General features: G+C 48.2%; 2 pseudogenes; both read right to left on the reverse strand.

Moving 5' to 3' along the window:
- Window positions 1-7453: 7453 nt before the first annotated feature.
- LOC139279022 (U2 spliceosomal RNA) lies at window positions 7454-7619 on the reverse strand (annotated as a pseudogene).
- A 95-nt stretch (window positions 7620-7714) lies between these two features.
- Window positions 7715-7917, reverse strand: LOC139278972 (U2 spliceosomal RNA; annotated as a pseudogene).
- Window positions 7918-16542: the final 8625 nt, after the last annotated feature.

Genomic DNA, 16542 nt, shown 5'->3' on the forward strand with positions numbered 1-16542 from the left:
CCGACAATCACGGCGTGCGTGGATTTTTTAGCGCAGTCAAGACCACCTACGGCCCAAGCACCCAAGGTTCTATTCCACTGAGGGCCAAGAAGGGAGAGGTACTCATCAAGGACAGAGAGGCAGTCAGTGCCCGCTGGAAGGACTACTTCAAGGCTCGCCTCAACCAAGACTCTGTCTTTGACGTGAGTGTCCTTGACTCCATCCCACAGCATGCTACCCGCCACCACCTTGGCACAAGCCCTGCCCGGCATGAGGTAGAAAAGGCCATCTGACAACTGAAGAACAACATGGCCTCAGGAGCAGATGGAATCCCCACCGAAGCACTAAAGCATGGCGGAGAAGTACTCTTGGCGCAAATTCATGAGCTCATCTCTCAGATCTGGAAGGAGGAGAGCATGCCAGGGGATCTCAGAGAAGCCATAATCGTGACCATCTTCAAGAAAGGTGATAAGTCCGATTGCGGTAATTACAGAGGAGTTCGCCTGCTATCTGCCACAGGGAAAATCATCGCAAGAATCCTCCTCAATTGCCTTCTCCTGATGGCTGAAAAGCTCCTCCCAGTGTCGCAATGCTGACTCCACCCACTCAGGGGCACAACGAACATGATCTTCACCGCGCGACAAATCCATGACAAATGTAGGGAGCAGCATCAACCTCTGTACATGGCCTTCTTTGACCTCACAAAGGCCTTCGACTCTGTCAACCACGAGGGATCATGGAGTGTCCTTCTCAAATTTGGATGTCCTCAAAAATTCGCCGCCATCCTCCTCCTGCTTCATGATGACAAGCAAGCCGTGATCCTTACCAATGGATCCACCACAGACCCAATATAAGTGCTGGCAAGGCTGTGCCATCACACCAACGTTCTTCTCAATATTTCTTGCTATAATGCTTCATCTCACTCTTAACAAGCTCTCCGCTGGAGTGGAGTTAATCTACAGGTCAAGTGGGAAATGCTTCAACCACCGACGCCTCCAATCCGGGTCCAAGGTCTGTCATTGAATTACAATATGTAGAGGATGTTTGCGTTTGTGCACACTCGGAGTCCGAACTGCAAACCATCGTTGACACCTTCACTGACACGTACGAGAGTCTGGGCCTCATTTTAAACATCAGTAAGACAAAGGTCCTCGACCAACCTGCCCCCACCACACACAGTACTGCTGCCCGGTTATCAAGATCCACGATGAGACCTTGGACAATGTGAACCACTTCCCATACCTCGGGAGCCTACTATCAGCAAGGGCAGACATCGACGACAAGGTCCAGCACCGCCTTCAGTGCGCCAGTGCAGCCTTCGGCCACCTGAGGAAAAGAGTGTTTGAAGACCAGGACCTCAAACCCGGCACCAAGCCCATGGTCTACAGAGCAGTGATACACGCCCTCCTATATGCTTCAGAGACATGGGCCAGACTTTCCTTAAAGGCCCTCAATGCCCGATTGCCTGCTGAGAAGCACCGCTAACGTTTGGCGAAAAAAGCCGGTGAGAATTTCCATTTTAAAGTTTAAAGTAATTAAAACTAATCAGCCGACAAGAAAATGGGCGTTGCACACTCATTGTCGGCGGTAAGTGGAAAGTTAGCAATATGGGCGGACGTTACCAGAATGGATGGTAAGTACTAAAATTTAGTCCCAGGCTGCCGTTGGGCCTAGGGAGGGGGGAAAACTTTTGAAAAATTTCATTAAAAAAATAAAAACGTACAAAGCATTCCCAACACAGTTTTATCCCTAATCGCCGTGTTAAAATTTTAAAAAAATAATTAAAGAACCTTTAACTGACCTTTCTTTGCAGGATCCCCCCTTACCGCCCTGTTTAAGCAGCTTTTACAGGGTGGGTATCTCGGCGATCTGGACGTTGGCGGTTGAGGCCAAACTTACGCCATTGTTGTTTTCGGCGTTGCACGTGGGCAGTCTGGTCCCGGCGGGCGATTTCAGATATGGGCGATACCAAAGAAAAAACTTTGTATTCTCGCCGGGCAAAAAACCAGTGGTAACGCCGAGAAAATTGCCGAAAGTGAAGCCGAAAGTCTGGCCCATGGACTATGTACAACAGGCCCCTCAAAGCATTGGGGAAGTACCACCAACGCTGCCTCCGCAATATCCTGAAAATCCATTGGCAGGATAGGCACACCAATGTCAGTGTTCTCTCTCAGGCCAACATCCCCAACATCGAGGCATTGACCAAGCTCGACCAGCTCCGGTGGACGGGCCACATTGTCTGCATGCCCGTGCTAGACTCCCGAAACAAGCACTCTACTCCAAGCTACGTCACGGCAGGTGTCTCCCAGGAGGGCAGAGAAAACACTCGAGGACACCCTCAAAGCCTCAACATCCTCACCGACCACTGGGAGTCCCTGGCCCAAGACCACGCAAAGTGGAGGAGAAGCATCCGAGAAGGCGCCAAACACCTCGAGTCTCTTCACCGGGAGCACGCGATAGCCAAGCGCAAACAGCGGAAGGAGCATGCGATAGCCAAGCGGACGAATCAAGCACCCCACCCATCCATCCCTCCGACCACTGTCTGTCCCACCTGTGACAGAGACTGTAGGTCCCGCATTGGACTCTTCAATCACCTGAGAACTCATTTCTAGTGTGGAAGCAAGTCATCCTCGACTCCACGGGACTGCCTAAGAAGGAGAAGAGTTCCACGAGGCATGGAATCGTACAAAAGATGGAAGTGCAATACGTAACCATCCAGCAATAACATTTCGCATTGAAAACCTCAAACAATTCATGTTGGTTTGCAAAAGTGTTAGTCAACAAACAGGCGTCAGAAGATGTACAGTGGTGACATAACAAGAGATTGCCATTTTGTTCTGCGTTTTTTTTTGGAATGAGAAACTTCAAATAGAGTTTAAAAAGCTCAGAAATTGTGAATTAGCCACAAGTCGTTCAAGCTGGGTGCTTTTGTATTCTGCATTTGGCTCAAATCTACTTTCTGACGCACAGTTCAAATTCCCGTTCTCCTTTGTTGCAAATAATCTGAAATCTGACAGCAAGTCAGTGCCAGCCTTGCCTCTGAGTCAGAAGGTTGTGGGTTCGAGTCCCACTCCAGGGACTTTGAGCACAAAAATCTAGGCTGATGCTCCAGTGCAGTACTAAGGGAGCGCTGCACTGTTGGAGGTGCCGTCTAACGGATGAGACGTTAAACCGAGGCCCTGAGCACTCTCTCAGGTGGATATAAAAGATCCCATGGGCACTATTTCAAAGAAGAGCAGGGGAGTTATCCCTGGTGTACTGGTCAATATTTATACCTCAACCAACATCGCTAAAACAGATTATCTGGTCATTATCACATTGATGTTTGTGGGAGCTTGCTGCGTGCAAATTGGCTGCCGCGTTTCCCACATTACAACAGTGACTACACTTCAAAAGTACTTCATTGACTGTAAAGCACTTTAGGACGTTCAGTGGCCGTGAGAGGCACTATATAAATGCAAGTCTTTCTGTTTTTTTTAACTTGATGATAGCCTCACTCGAAACCGTATTTAATGTTTGAAATATAAATGTTGCACTACTGATAATACATAATTAATATTTTTTCATAAGGGCTCCTCCATATCGACTTCAGTATCCTTACCCTCACTTTGAAATGCTCCGCACAGCTTTAGTCACGCTGCCTCAGCGACCTCCTCTAGCACTGAGCTCCCACATGCACACTTCCCTCCTCTCACACCGGCCTGGACCCAGTACCACCATTGGTGGTTGCTCTATCAGCCACGATCCCCTGACCTCAGGCATTCCCTCTCCAAGTCGTTCCGCCTGACCACTTTCAGGAGCTTTCTCAAAAACCTGCTCTTGAGGGTTCCAGCGATCTGCTCTTCCTTCCTGAATGGCGTCCATTTTTCCTTCTCTGCTGCTTGGGCAACCTGAGGAATTCCGTCTGGCTCTGATAGAGAAGGTTCACTAGGTTAATTCCGGAGATGAGGGGAGTTGATCTATGAGGATAGGTTGAGGAGGTTGGGCCTCTACTCATTGGAATTCAGAAGAATGAGAGGTGATCTTATCGAAACATATACGATTATGAAGGGGCTTGACAAGGTGAATGCAGAGAGGATGTTTCCACTGATAGGGGAGAATAGAACTAGAGGGCAAGATCCTAGAATAAGGAGCCGCCCATTTAAAACTGAGATGAGGAGGAATTTCTTCTCTCAGAGGGTTGTAAATCTGTGGAATTCGCTGCCTCAGAGAGCTGTGGAAGCTGCGACATTGAATAAATTTAAGACAGAGTTAGACAGTTTCTTAACCGATAAAGGATTAAGGGGTTATGGGGAGTGGGCAGGGAAGTGGACCTGAGTCCATGATCAGATCAGCCATGATCGTATTAAATGGCGGAGTCGGCTCGAGGGGCCATATGGCCTACTCCTGCTCCTATTTCTTATGTTCTTATACCGAGCTGGCCCACAGGTAGGTCCTGGGAGGGTGGAAGCTCAGGCAGGGAGGCAAAGTGGCCCTTTCTGGAGCAGCCTCCAGCGGTCTCTGCTTAGGCCGGTAGAACTAGGTGGAGCTGCATTTACACCTGAACTTTGCATCGGGGGTCCTACGACTGGTGTTAGGATTTTTCAGGCGGGTGCCCTGAACATCTAAAAAGATGCCCAGTTCCAAAATGGCGACTAGCGCACCTGCAGAGCACATCGGGTTAGGAAAGTCGCGAACCAGAATACCTCCCCCCATGGGTGCATTTCACACCCAAAGTATGGGCAAAACTAAGTTGCATTTCTCACCCTGCGAATTCTGTATCGGTGCAACGGCTTGTTCTGGTGCTATAATGTCTATCAGTAATGTGTGTGTGGGTTATGAACCTCTCACAGTGATACAACACCAGAAATCGACTTTATTTATGTCGTTCATGGGCTGTGGGCATCGCTGGCAAGGCTCGAGGGACTGTATGGCCTACTCCTGCTCCTAATTTTTATGTTCTTATGTTCTTATTACCCATCTTTCCTACAGACAGCAATTAATGCAGTTATAGACAGCTCCGCTAAGAACCCACTTGGAGCTCTGGGCACCATCCATACCTCAGAAAGGATATATTGGCCTTACAGGTGGGTGAAGCGCAGATTCACCATAAACTAAACGGGTTAATTGATGAGGACAGGTTCCATCGACGAGCCTTGCATTCCCTCGAGTATAGAGGATTAAAGGGTGATCTGATTGAGGTGTTGGAGACGATTAAAGGAGTTGAGAGGATAGCTACTGAAAAACTATTTCCTCTGGTGAGTGGAGTCCAGCACAAGGGGGCACAACCTCAAAATTAGAGCCAGGCCGTTCAGGAGTAACGTCACGAAGCACTTCTTCACATAAAGAGCAGTGGGCATCTGGAACTCTCTCCCTCCCTGTTGAGACTGGGGAGGACAATTGAAAATTGCAAAACTGAGATTTTTTGCTTTTGTTGACTGATTTTTGCTAGGCAAGGCTATTATGGGTTAGGGAACCAAGGCAGGTGGATGGAGTTAAGATGCTGACCAGCCGTGTCCAAACTGAATGGTGGAACCGGCCCGAAGGGCTGAATGGCCCACGCCTGTCCCTTTAGAAACATAGAAAATAGGTGCAGGAGTAGGCCATTCGGCCCTTCGAGCCTGCACCGCCATTCAATGAGTTCATGGCTGAACATGCAACTTCAGTACCCCATTCCTGCTTTCTCGCCATACCCCTTGATCCTTCTAGTAGTAAGGACTACATCTAACTCCTTTTTGAATATATTTAGTGAATTGGCCTCAACAACTTTCTGTGGTAGAGAATTCCACAGGTTCACCACTCTCTGGGTGAAGAAGTTCCTCCGCATCTCGGTCCTAAATGGCTTACCCCTTATCCTTAGACTGTGACCCCTGGTTCTGGACTTCCCCAACATCGGGAACATTCTTCCTGCATCTAACCTGTCTAAACCCGTCAGAATTTTAAACATTTCTATGAGATCCCCTCTCATTCTTCTGAACTCCAGTGAATACAAGCACAGTCGATCCAGTCTTTCTTGATCACAACGGCAGAATATCAGGGACAGCAGGTTTGGCTCTCCTCATCTGCTTATTTGCAGAAATGCACCCTTTTGGGAATGAGCCAATTCTACCGGAAATTAGCATGTAGTTGAAAACGGGTGCAGCTCTGGCACACTTCTTTGTCCGCGCCGCCCAAACCCGCGACCCCCACCACCTCGGGCTGGATTTTACGCTCGTTGCCGCCTCTGTTTTCACCCCGGAGGGGTGGCAATGGCGGCGGTGAGCTCTTCCGGGTGGGCAGCCAGCTTCCAGCGCCCCGCCGGTGTTTCCGCGACTGGTTTCGGCGGGGCGCCGGGCATTACCGCCCGGGATGAGATGAGGAGAAACTTCTTCACTCAGAGAATTGTTAACCTGTGGAATTCCCTGCCGCAGAGAGTTGTTGATGCCAGTTCATTGGATATATTCAAAAGGGAGTTAGATGTGGCCCTTACGGCTAAAGGGATCAAGGGGTATGGAGAGAAAGCAGGAAAGGGGTACTGAGTTGAATGATCAGCCATGATCTTATTGAATGGCGGTGCAGGCTCGAAGGGCCGAATGGCCTACTCCTGCACCTATTTTCTATGTTTCTATGTTGTGACACCGGCTCGATTTTTGGCTCCCTGCCAATCGGTAGCGCTCCGTAGCGCCCCCTGCTGGGGCCACCTGTGAAAGCGGGCGCTCCGAGCTGTAGCGGCTGCGGTGAGGTAAATAATGTCGACCTCAGGTCAGTGTGATTGGTTTTTATTTTGTTTTTTTTGCGATTAATGTTGTGGCGGCGTGAGGCATTTATTGGGAATGATTTTGATGTTTTTTTCAGGTTTGTTTTTTCTACCCAGGCCTCTCCCAGAGCGCTCTGAAGCCGGCTGTTTAGCTCGGGATTGTCGCTTGCTCAGCCGGCCTAGCGACCTATGAGAGGTGTGTAACGCCTCCCTTAGCGCCCCGCCCCACACTCGGGGAGCAGCTGCCCAATTTTGCTGACTGAGACGCAAACTGTTACCGGGCACTAACTTTACCGCCCCACCGCCATTACCGAGCAGAGCCCAAATCCAGTCCCTAGAGGGGCAAGGGCGACAGGCGTGTGGGAACGCCAACACCTCTGAGTTCCCCTCCCAGTCACACACCATCCTGACTTGGAAATATATCGGCTGTTCCTTCATCGTCGCTGGGTCAAAATCCCGGAACTCCCTCCCTAACAGCACTGTGGGAGCACCTTCACCACACGGACTGCAGCGGGTCAAGATGGTGGCTCACCACCACCTTCTAGCAACTAGGAATGTGCAATAAATGCCAGCTTTGCCAGCGATGCCCACATATCTGAAATGAGGTTTTATAAAATATCTGACTTACGCCCCACATTCCTGTACCCTATGCTTGAACGCCGCTGCACTTTTTTTTTTCCAATTTCGTTCCAGATCAACTCTAACGCCAAAGATCACTTTGCGCCAATGTGTTTGATCTTCGGCCAAAAGGCCGAGAGGCGAAGTTGCACCGTTCCTGGAAATATTGCAATACCAGGTCGGTGCATGGAGTGGACGGGGCATGCCCCTGATCCAGCTCCCTGTCCAAAAATCAATTCAATATCATGTCCCCATAGGGGATATTAAACTGATAAGAACAGATTTTTTTTTTTAAATTCGTAGCCAATCGTTCCAATTCTTTGTCAAATCACAAACGCCAGAGGTCACCTTGGGCCCATTCAAGGATCACTCTGCGCCAATGCTCTTAGCCAAAAGGCCTAGAGCCACTGCACCGTTCCTGGAAGTACTGCAATACCAGGTTCGTGCCATGGAGATGGATGGGTCAAGCCACCCCATCCACCTCCTATTTCCAAAAAAGCAAGCATATACCTTCCTGATCCAGGGAGAACCACCTTGGGGTTATGGTGGTTACTCCCCTGTCAGGTCAGTTACGCATGATCTTAGCCAAAAGGCCGAGAAGCGAAGAACAGATACTGCACTTTTTTTTTTATTTCAAAATATACTTTATTCATAAAAAGAATCTGTACAGTACATTCAATGGCATTTCATTACATTTCGCTGCGGTCAGCAATCCCATACAATACATCTGGGTGCTGACGGCAGTTCCGTTCGTTACATTTCTCGTTTTTCTGTTCAACTGCGATTCAGTACAATAAACAGGGTAGGTACATTGTGGTACATTTACACAAATTACATTTCATGTGTTACAATACAGAGCCCGGAATGGGTGACGGTACATTTACATTTTTTTCTTTTCAAACATGCATTTCATAACACACCTTGCATTGTACATGGCACTACATTGATGTTTACAGATTTGGTGCTCTATGTACACAAAGTGTAAATTACAAATACAGCCCGAGGGAGTTTGGTGCTGATTTCTGCCCCGGGTTTTCCGTGGCGGAAGGGTTTTAGACTGTGGCCCTTCCCCACCGTGCCTTTGCGGCGACTGCACCAATTTTCAGTGCGTCCCTCAGCACGTATTCCTGGATCTTGGATTGCGCCAGTCTGCAACATGCGGACGTGGTCATCTCCTTGTTCTGGAAGACCAGCAAGTTTCGGCAAGACCAAAGAGCGTCTTTGACCGAGTTGATGGCCCTCCAGCAGCAGGTGATGTCTGTCTCGGTGTGTGTCCCTGGGAACAGCCCGTAGAGCACAGAGTCCTGTGTTACGGAGCTGCTTGGGATGAACCTCGACAGCAACCACTGCATCTCTTTCCAGACCTGCGTTGCAAAGGCGCAATCCTGAAGGAGGTGGATGACAGTCTCGTCCGCCCCGCAGCCGGCCCGGGGGCACCGTGCCGTGCTGCTGAGGCGTCGGCTGTGCATGAACACTCTGACGGGTAGGGCCCTCCTCACCGCCAACCAAGCTACGTCTTGGTGCTTGTGTGACAGCTCTGGCGATGAGACGTTCTGCCAAACGAGTTCGACAGTCCGCTCAGGGAACCACCCGACAGGGTCCACCGTCTCCTTCTTTCGTAGGGTGTCCAGGACCTTACGTGCTGACCACTGTTTGATGGCCTTGTGGTCAAAGGGGTTTCTTTTGAAGAACTTTTCCACGAAGGACAGGTGGACAGGCATGGTCCAACTGGTGGGGGCGTTTCGCGGCAGCGTGGCCAGACCCATCCTTCTCAACAATGGGGACAGGTAGAACCTCAGCACGTAGTGACACTTGGTGTTTGCGTACTGGGGGTCTGTGCACAGCTTGATGCAGCCGCACACAAAGGTGGCCATCAGGATGAGGGCCACGTTCGGAACGTCCTTTCCTCCACTGTCCAGAGATTTGTACATCGTGTCTCTGCGGACACGGTCCATTTTGGATCTCCAGACAAAGTGGAAGACGGCTCGGGTGACTGCCGCGGCGCAGGAGCGTGAGATGGGCCAGACCTGCGCCACGTACAACAACACCGAGAGCACCTTGCTCCTGAGGACCAGTTTTTTTTTTTTTTTTTGAAATTCATAGCCAATCGTTCCAATTCTTTGTCAAATCACAAACGCCAGAGGTCACCTTGCACACGCCAAGGATCACTCTGCGCCAATGCTCTTAGCCAAAAGGCCTAGAGCCACTGCACCGTTCCTGGAAGTACTGCAATACCAGGTTCGTGCAATGGAGGTGGATGGGTCAGGTCCCCCACACACCTCCATGGAGGTGGATGGGTCACCAGGTTGCTCCCAGTGCAGGCAGCGGAAGGAGCGTGCGGCAAACCAGACTCCCCACCCACCCTTTCCTTCAACCACTGTCTGTCCCACCTGTGACAGAGACTGTAATTCCTGTATTGGACTGTTCAGTCACGTGAGAACTCACTTTTAGAGTGGAAGCAAGTCTTCCTCGATTTCGAGGGACTGTCGATGATGATGATGACACTTGCTCTCGAAAAATCTCAGTTTTAGGCTCCTGGTCTGTTATAATGAACCATTCACTGCATGTCTTGTTGGCCTTTGTGGTGCTTGATGTAACACCAAGAAGAAGGATTAGCATACTAACCTGCAATTTAATGTTTGCAAACAGTTCAATTCTCAATCAATGTCACCACTGTTTCTTCAGCAACCCTGAGCAATCTATAGTCATTTTCAAAAATTGCTTTTCAGAGGCTACAGTCAAGCTGCCCTATCACACAGCTCTGCCGCAGTAATTCCCCACTGCCAGCTTCAACCATTCATTCTCCTGAAATGTAATATAGGGTGATGTCACATCTCTGCGAGTGTAACACTGACTGAATCCTTTGTGACAGATTGATGGTGTGGAGAGAGCACGACAGGAAGTATTATACCCAGCTTAAGCTCCTTCAACCTGTTTTATTCATCAGAGCAGGTTTGGGGTTTTTACAAAGTGGATTTATGGAAATATATCTTCGAGGAAAAATGTAACTCAGGTGCCCTACAACGTGTTCAGGTGAAAGGAAAACTTATCTTTTAGTTGCCTTTTGTTTTGTATGTAACCCTTGGCAACCTGTGCCATACCACCACCAGAGGGCCTACCTGTTGGAGTCCCAAGAGATCCCAGCATCCCTTGGGAGCACTGTATATAAGCAGGTCTCCCATGCTGTACCAACACTCTGGAGTTTAAATAAAGGAGCTAAGGTCACACTTACTCAATGCCTACAGTACTCAGTTGCATCACTTTATTATGAGCGTATTATGAGCAAAGAATGACTAAGAAAGCAATAAAGAAAGAAAAGATAGATCACGAAAGTAAACTTGCGCAAAACATAAAAACAGATAGTAAAAGCTTTTACCGATATATAAAACGGAAAAGAGTGACTAAAGTAAATGTTGGTCCCTTAGAAGATGAGAAGGGGGATTTAATAATGGGAAATGTGGAAATGGCTGAGACCTTAAACAATTATTTTGCTTCGGTCTTCACAGTGGAAGACACAGAAACCATGTCAGAAATTGCTGGTCACGGGAATGTGGGAAGGGAGGACCTTGAGATAATCACTATCACTAGTGGGGTAGTGCTGGACAGGCTAATGGGACTCAAGATAGACAAGTCCCCTGGTCCTGATGAAATGCATCCTAGGGTATTAAAAGAGATGGCGGAAGTTATAGCAGATGCATTCGTTATAATCTATCAAAATTCTCTGGACTCTGGGGGGGTACCAGCGGATTGGAAAGCAGCTAATGTAACGCCTCTGTTTAAAAAAGGGGGCAGACAAAAGGCAGGTAATTATAGGCCGGTTAGTTTAACATCTGTAGTGGGGAAAATGCTTGAAGCTATCATTAAGGAAGAAATAGCGGGACATCTAGATAGGAATAGTGCAATCAAGCAGACGCAACATGGATTCATGAAGGGGAAATCATGTTTAACTAATTTACTGGAATTCTTTGAGGATATAACAAGCGTGGTGGATAGAGGTGTACCGATGGATGTGGTGTATTTAGATTTCCAAAAGGCATTCGATAAGGTGCCACACAAAAGGTTACTGCAGAAGATAAAGGTACATGGAGTCAGAGGAAATGTATTAGCATGGATAGAGAATTGGTTAGCTAACAGAAAGCAGAGAGTCGGGATAAATGGGTCCTTTTTGGGTTGGAAATCGGTGGTTAGTGGTGTGCCACAGGGATCGGTGCTGGGATCACAACTGTTTACAATATACATAGATGACCTGGAAGAGGGGACAGAGTGTAGTGTAACAAAATTTGCAGATGACACAAAGATTAGTGGGAAAGCAGGTTGTGTAGAGGACACAGAGAGGCTGCAAAGAGATTTAGATAGGTTAAGCGAATGGGCTAAGGTTTGGCAGATGGAATACAATGTCGGAAAATGTGAGGTCATCCACCTTGGAAAAAAAACAATAAAAGGGAATATTATTTGAATGGGGAGAAATTACAACATGCTGCGGTGCAGAGGGACCTGGGGGTCCTTGTGCATGAATCCCAAAAAGTTAGTTTGCAGGTGCAGCAGGTAATCAGGAAGGCGAATGACCTTCATTGCGAGAGGGATGGAGTACAAAAGCAGGGAGGTCCTGCTGCAACTGTATAGGGTATTGGTGAGGCCGCACCTGGAGTACTGCGTGCAGTTTTGGTTACCTTACTTAAGGAAAGATATACTAGCTTTGGAGGGGGTACAGAGATGATTCACTAGGCTGATTCCAGAGATGACGGAGTTACCTTATGATGATAGATTGAGTAGACTGGGTCTTTACTCGTTGGAGTTTAAAAGGATGAGGGGAGATTTTATAGAAACATTTAAAATAATAAAAAGGATAGACAAGATAGAGAGAGGTTGTTTCCACTGGTCGGGGAGACTAGAACTAGGGGGCACAGCCTCAAAATACGGGGGAACCAATTTAAAACCGAGTTGAGAAGGAATTTCTTCTCCCAGAGGGTTGTGAATCTGTAGAATTCTCTGCCCAAGGAAGCAGTTGAGGCTAGCTCATTGAATGTATTCAAATCACAGATAGATAGATTTTTAACCAATAAGTGAATTAAGGGGTACGGGGAGCGGGTGGGTAAGTGGAGCTGAGTCCACGGCCAGATCTTGTTAAAAAAACCTAGAAACATAGAAAATAGGTGCAGGAGTAGGCCATTCGGCCCTTCGAGCCTGCACCGCCATTCAATTAGTTCATGGCTGAACATGTAACTTCAGTTCCCCATTCCTGCTTTCTCGCCATACCCCTTGATCCCCCTAGTAGTAAGGACTACATCTAACTTCTTTTTGAATATATTTAGTGAATTGGCCTCAACAACTTTCTGTGGTAGAGAATTCCACAGGTTCACCACTCTCTGGGTGAAGAAGTTTCTCCTCATCTCGGTCCTAAATGGCTTACTCCTTATCCATGTAAGTAACCCTGCGTTAAGCAGAGAAAATTGGTCAAGGTTCCTATTATCCAATCATTATTCAGCGGTGTCTGCAGCAATAATCCGAGGACAGGATTGGGCTTAGTTGTGATGCTTCATGCAGTCGATTAGCTTGTTAACATTCACTGTCAGGTTCACAAATGAAGTGATAGAGTACATCTATGGAACTTCACTCCAATAGTAGTCATTTTCAAGAAAGGGGGGGTGACAAAATTGGCAAACGAAACTATATGTGTGTGAGAATATATGCCTGGAATTTCTATGTTTCTCACGTTTCTCTGGGGTTTCCAAAAAAATTACAGTGGGAAATTGGGGGATCCTACTAAAATTCTACTCTATTTTTCTTTGTCTATTTTTTCAACTACTGCAGAGATCTATATTATCTGAAAGCATGCAAAATTCAATACCTGTGCTGATCTAACAAAATGTATATACAAAACGAAGGGAATAAACTTATTACCACTGAGGATGTAAGTGCCACCAAACTGCAGTCTGTTATTTTAATATGTCACTGCACAATGCTTCACAAAACAAGGAAACATTAGTGGCAAATACCTGACTTTTTCTGTTACAAAAAGTTTCCATATAAAAGGGTAAATTCAAATTCAGATATATTCATGCCAAAAAACAGGCATAGAGAGGATGCAGGGAATGATCCCTGCACCTAAATAGATAGGGCTAAGGCACACCTCATGTAGGCCTTGAGCCTCATTATTATTGAGCCGGCGAGCTTAAGACATAAAATGGGTGTTTTCAGGCAGCTCGCTGGAGAAGGTGACTCGAAGACCAAGCCACTGTGTCGCCGACAGTGGCCCTTGGGTAAGTCTGTAAAGGGAACGGGAAGAGGGCACGATCAGGAGAGTGGGGCGACTGGGAAGGTGGATGACTGGGAGACAGAGCGACCAGGAGATAGGATAGTGGTAACTAGGACTGGGAGGGTGGTGGTGGCATTGGGGTGGGTCAAGGCTGCAATCTGAGGGGGATCGAGGACCTGATCGGACGGGGTACTCGTGGTGGCTGGCAGCGACCCGCATGGTTTGAATACGGAGCCGAGAGGAGCACAGCTGCTCCTCCTGGCTCTACATTTAGGTAAGTATTTTGAACAAAATTACTTTTTGGGTGACGGCCTGCAGCTGTCCTTTTAAGAACCAGCGGCATCAAATTTCAAGGCCAAACTGTCATTTCCTTTTTAATCAGGCAGGGTGAATCATCGCAGCATTTGTACTGTGCATCGTGAGCCCATATCCTTCCAGTTATTGTTGAATGGCAGTGCAGGCTCAAGGGGCTAGATGGCCTACTCCTGTTCCGAATTCTTATGTTCTTATGTACCACCTTTCACTCACTTAGCGGGCTCAATTTACTCCAGTATTTGCGGCACTTATTTTTTGAGCAGGCTGCTTTTTCTGGCCTGACTTAAAAATCTCCAGTTTCCCCAATCAATTTGCACCAGTGTAACGCAGATAGTTACGAATTTTATTAAGTCAGTTTTCTTTTCTGCCAAAGGGGGCGTAACCTGTCGCCTACGCCACTTCTGGAAGTTTGGCCAGCTGAGAGTTACTCCAGTTCTGATTCGGCCCGCGTAGGTGGCCTGTCCTGAAAAACCTTCCCTCGAGTTAAGGAAATCGTTGCAGGTAAGGAAAGCGGCGCAGCAGATGCCTGGACACACTGAAAGAATTGAAAAACACATAGCAGCAACTTACCTCCTACCCTGCCTGAAGGCTGTCCGATCCCATTCTCGGTCCCCGGTGAGAGAGAGAGAGAGATTTGGCGCAGATCAAGGCTCCACCCTCTTCTGGTTACGCCATGCCAAAATGAAGAGATCCAACTCACAACACTTTTTTTTTTGGCGTACTTGGGCCCCAAAAAAATCGGGCGTAGCTCTTCAAGTACGCCAGAAAAATGCTTTGGGGAAAATTGAGCCCGATGTGAGGAGGCTGGTGTGGAGTACCAATACCGGTGCAGGCCTGTTGGGCTGAATGGCCTGTTTCTGTGCCGTAGGCTCAATATTGGCCCGAGTTTGGTCGACTTGCCGCCGGCTGCCGCCGAGTTTTCGCGGCGGTCTCGATGTTTTCTGGGCACTCTCCCCTCCGAGCAAGTTTGGTCAGACCCTCACGCCGGCAGTGAGAGAAGACCGCTGGGGAGCATCCGCTGGCGTGCGCCGGCGTGCGATGCCGACAAAAGTCTTCCCACCCGCTGACTCCCCAGATTGGTCCGGGCAGCCCTCCGCTCCGGCAGCAAGAGAGATCGCTGCGTGGAGGCAGGTTTTACCTGAACGTCATCATCACCCTAGGCAGTCCCTCGAAATCGAGGAAACATAGTAACACAGAAAATAGGTGCAGGAGTAGGCCATTCGGCCCTTCGAGCCTGCACCACCATTCAATAAGATCACAGCTGATCATTCACCTCGGTACCCCTTTCCTGCTTTCTCTCCATACCCCTTGATCCCTTTAGCTGTAAGGGACATATCTAACTCCCTCTTAAATATATCGAACAAATTGGCATCAACAGCTTTCTGTGGTAGAGAATTCCACAGGTTCACAATTCTCTGAGTGAAGAAGTTTCTCCTCATCTCAGTCCTAAATGGCTTACCCCTTATCCTTAGAAATTCCAGTGAGTATAAGCCTAGCTGATCCAGTCTTTCTTCATATGTCAGTCCTGCCATCCCGGGAATCAGTCTGGTTCGCTGCACTCCCTCAATAGCTTCCTCAGATTCGGAGACCAAAACTGTACACAATACTCAAGGTGTGGTGAATCTTTGGAATTCTCTACCCCAAAGGGCTGTGGATGCTGAATCGTTGAATATATTCAAGACTGTGATTGATAGATATTTGGACACTAAGAGGACTCAAGGGATATGGGGATAGGGCGGGAAAGTGGAGTTGAGGTGGAAGATCAGCCATAATCTTGTTGACTAACGGAGCAGGCTCAAGGGGCCGAATGACCTGCTCCTGCTTCTCTTCCTGTTTCTGATGTTCTGAATTTTGCCCTGCCATCTCCAGCCGAGTACCTTTGTTGTCTGCAGTGGAAATATTTCAGTTTTAGCAAGTTACATCGGGCCCGAGTTTGGTCAAACTTAAGTTCCGCCCATTTACCATCGAGAGGACTGCTAAGATCCTGATGGTGCTTTGGGCGGAAGTTTGACGGGAATATGTGGGAAAAACCACCTGGGGGAAAAAATGGGCCTTACACGCCGATTCTGGGCGGCAGCGTGTGGTAGGTCCCATTCTGGGCGGCAGCGTGTGGTAGGTCCCATTCTGGGCGGCAGCGTGTGGTAGGTCCCATTCTGGGCGGCTAGGCTTCTACTCACTCGAATTTAGAAGAATGAGAGGGGATCTCATAGAAACATATAAAATTCTGACGGGACTGGACAGGTTAGATGCAGGAAGAATGTTCCCGATGTTGGGGAAGTCTAGAACCAGGGGAGACAGTCTAAGGATAAGGGGTAAGCCATATAGGACCGAGATGAGGAGAAAGATTTTCACCCAGAGAATTGTGAACCTGTGGAATTCTCTGCCACAGAAAGTTGTGGAGTCCAGTTCATTGGACATATTCAAAAGGGAGGAGACGGCTAAAGGGATCAGGTGGTATGGAGAGAAGGCAGGGGTGGGGTACTGAGGTTGCATGATCAGCCATGATCAAATTGAATGGTGGTGCAGACTCGAAGGGTCGAATGGCCTACTCCTGCACCTATTTTCTATGTTTCTATGTTTCTGAGTGAAGAAATTTCTCCTCAACTCAGTCCAAAATTGCTGACCCCTTATCCTGAGATTATTCCCCCTGGTTCTAGAC

The sequence above is a fragment of the Pristiophorus japonicus genome, chromosome 1 (assembly GCF_044704955.1).
Source record: "Pristiophorus japonicus isolate sPriJap1 chromosome 1, sPriJap1.hap1, whole genome shotgun sequence".
NCBI lineage: Eukaryota > Metazoa > Chordata > Chondrichthyes > Pristiophoridae > Pristiophorus > Pristiophorus japonicus.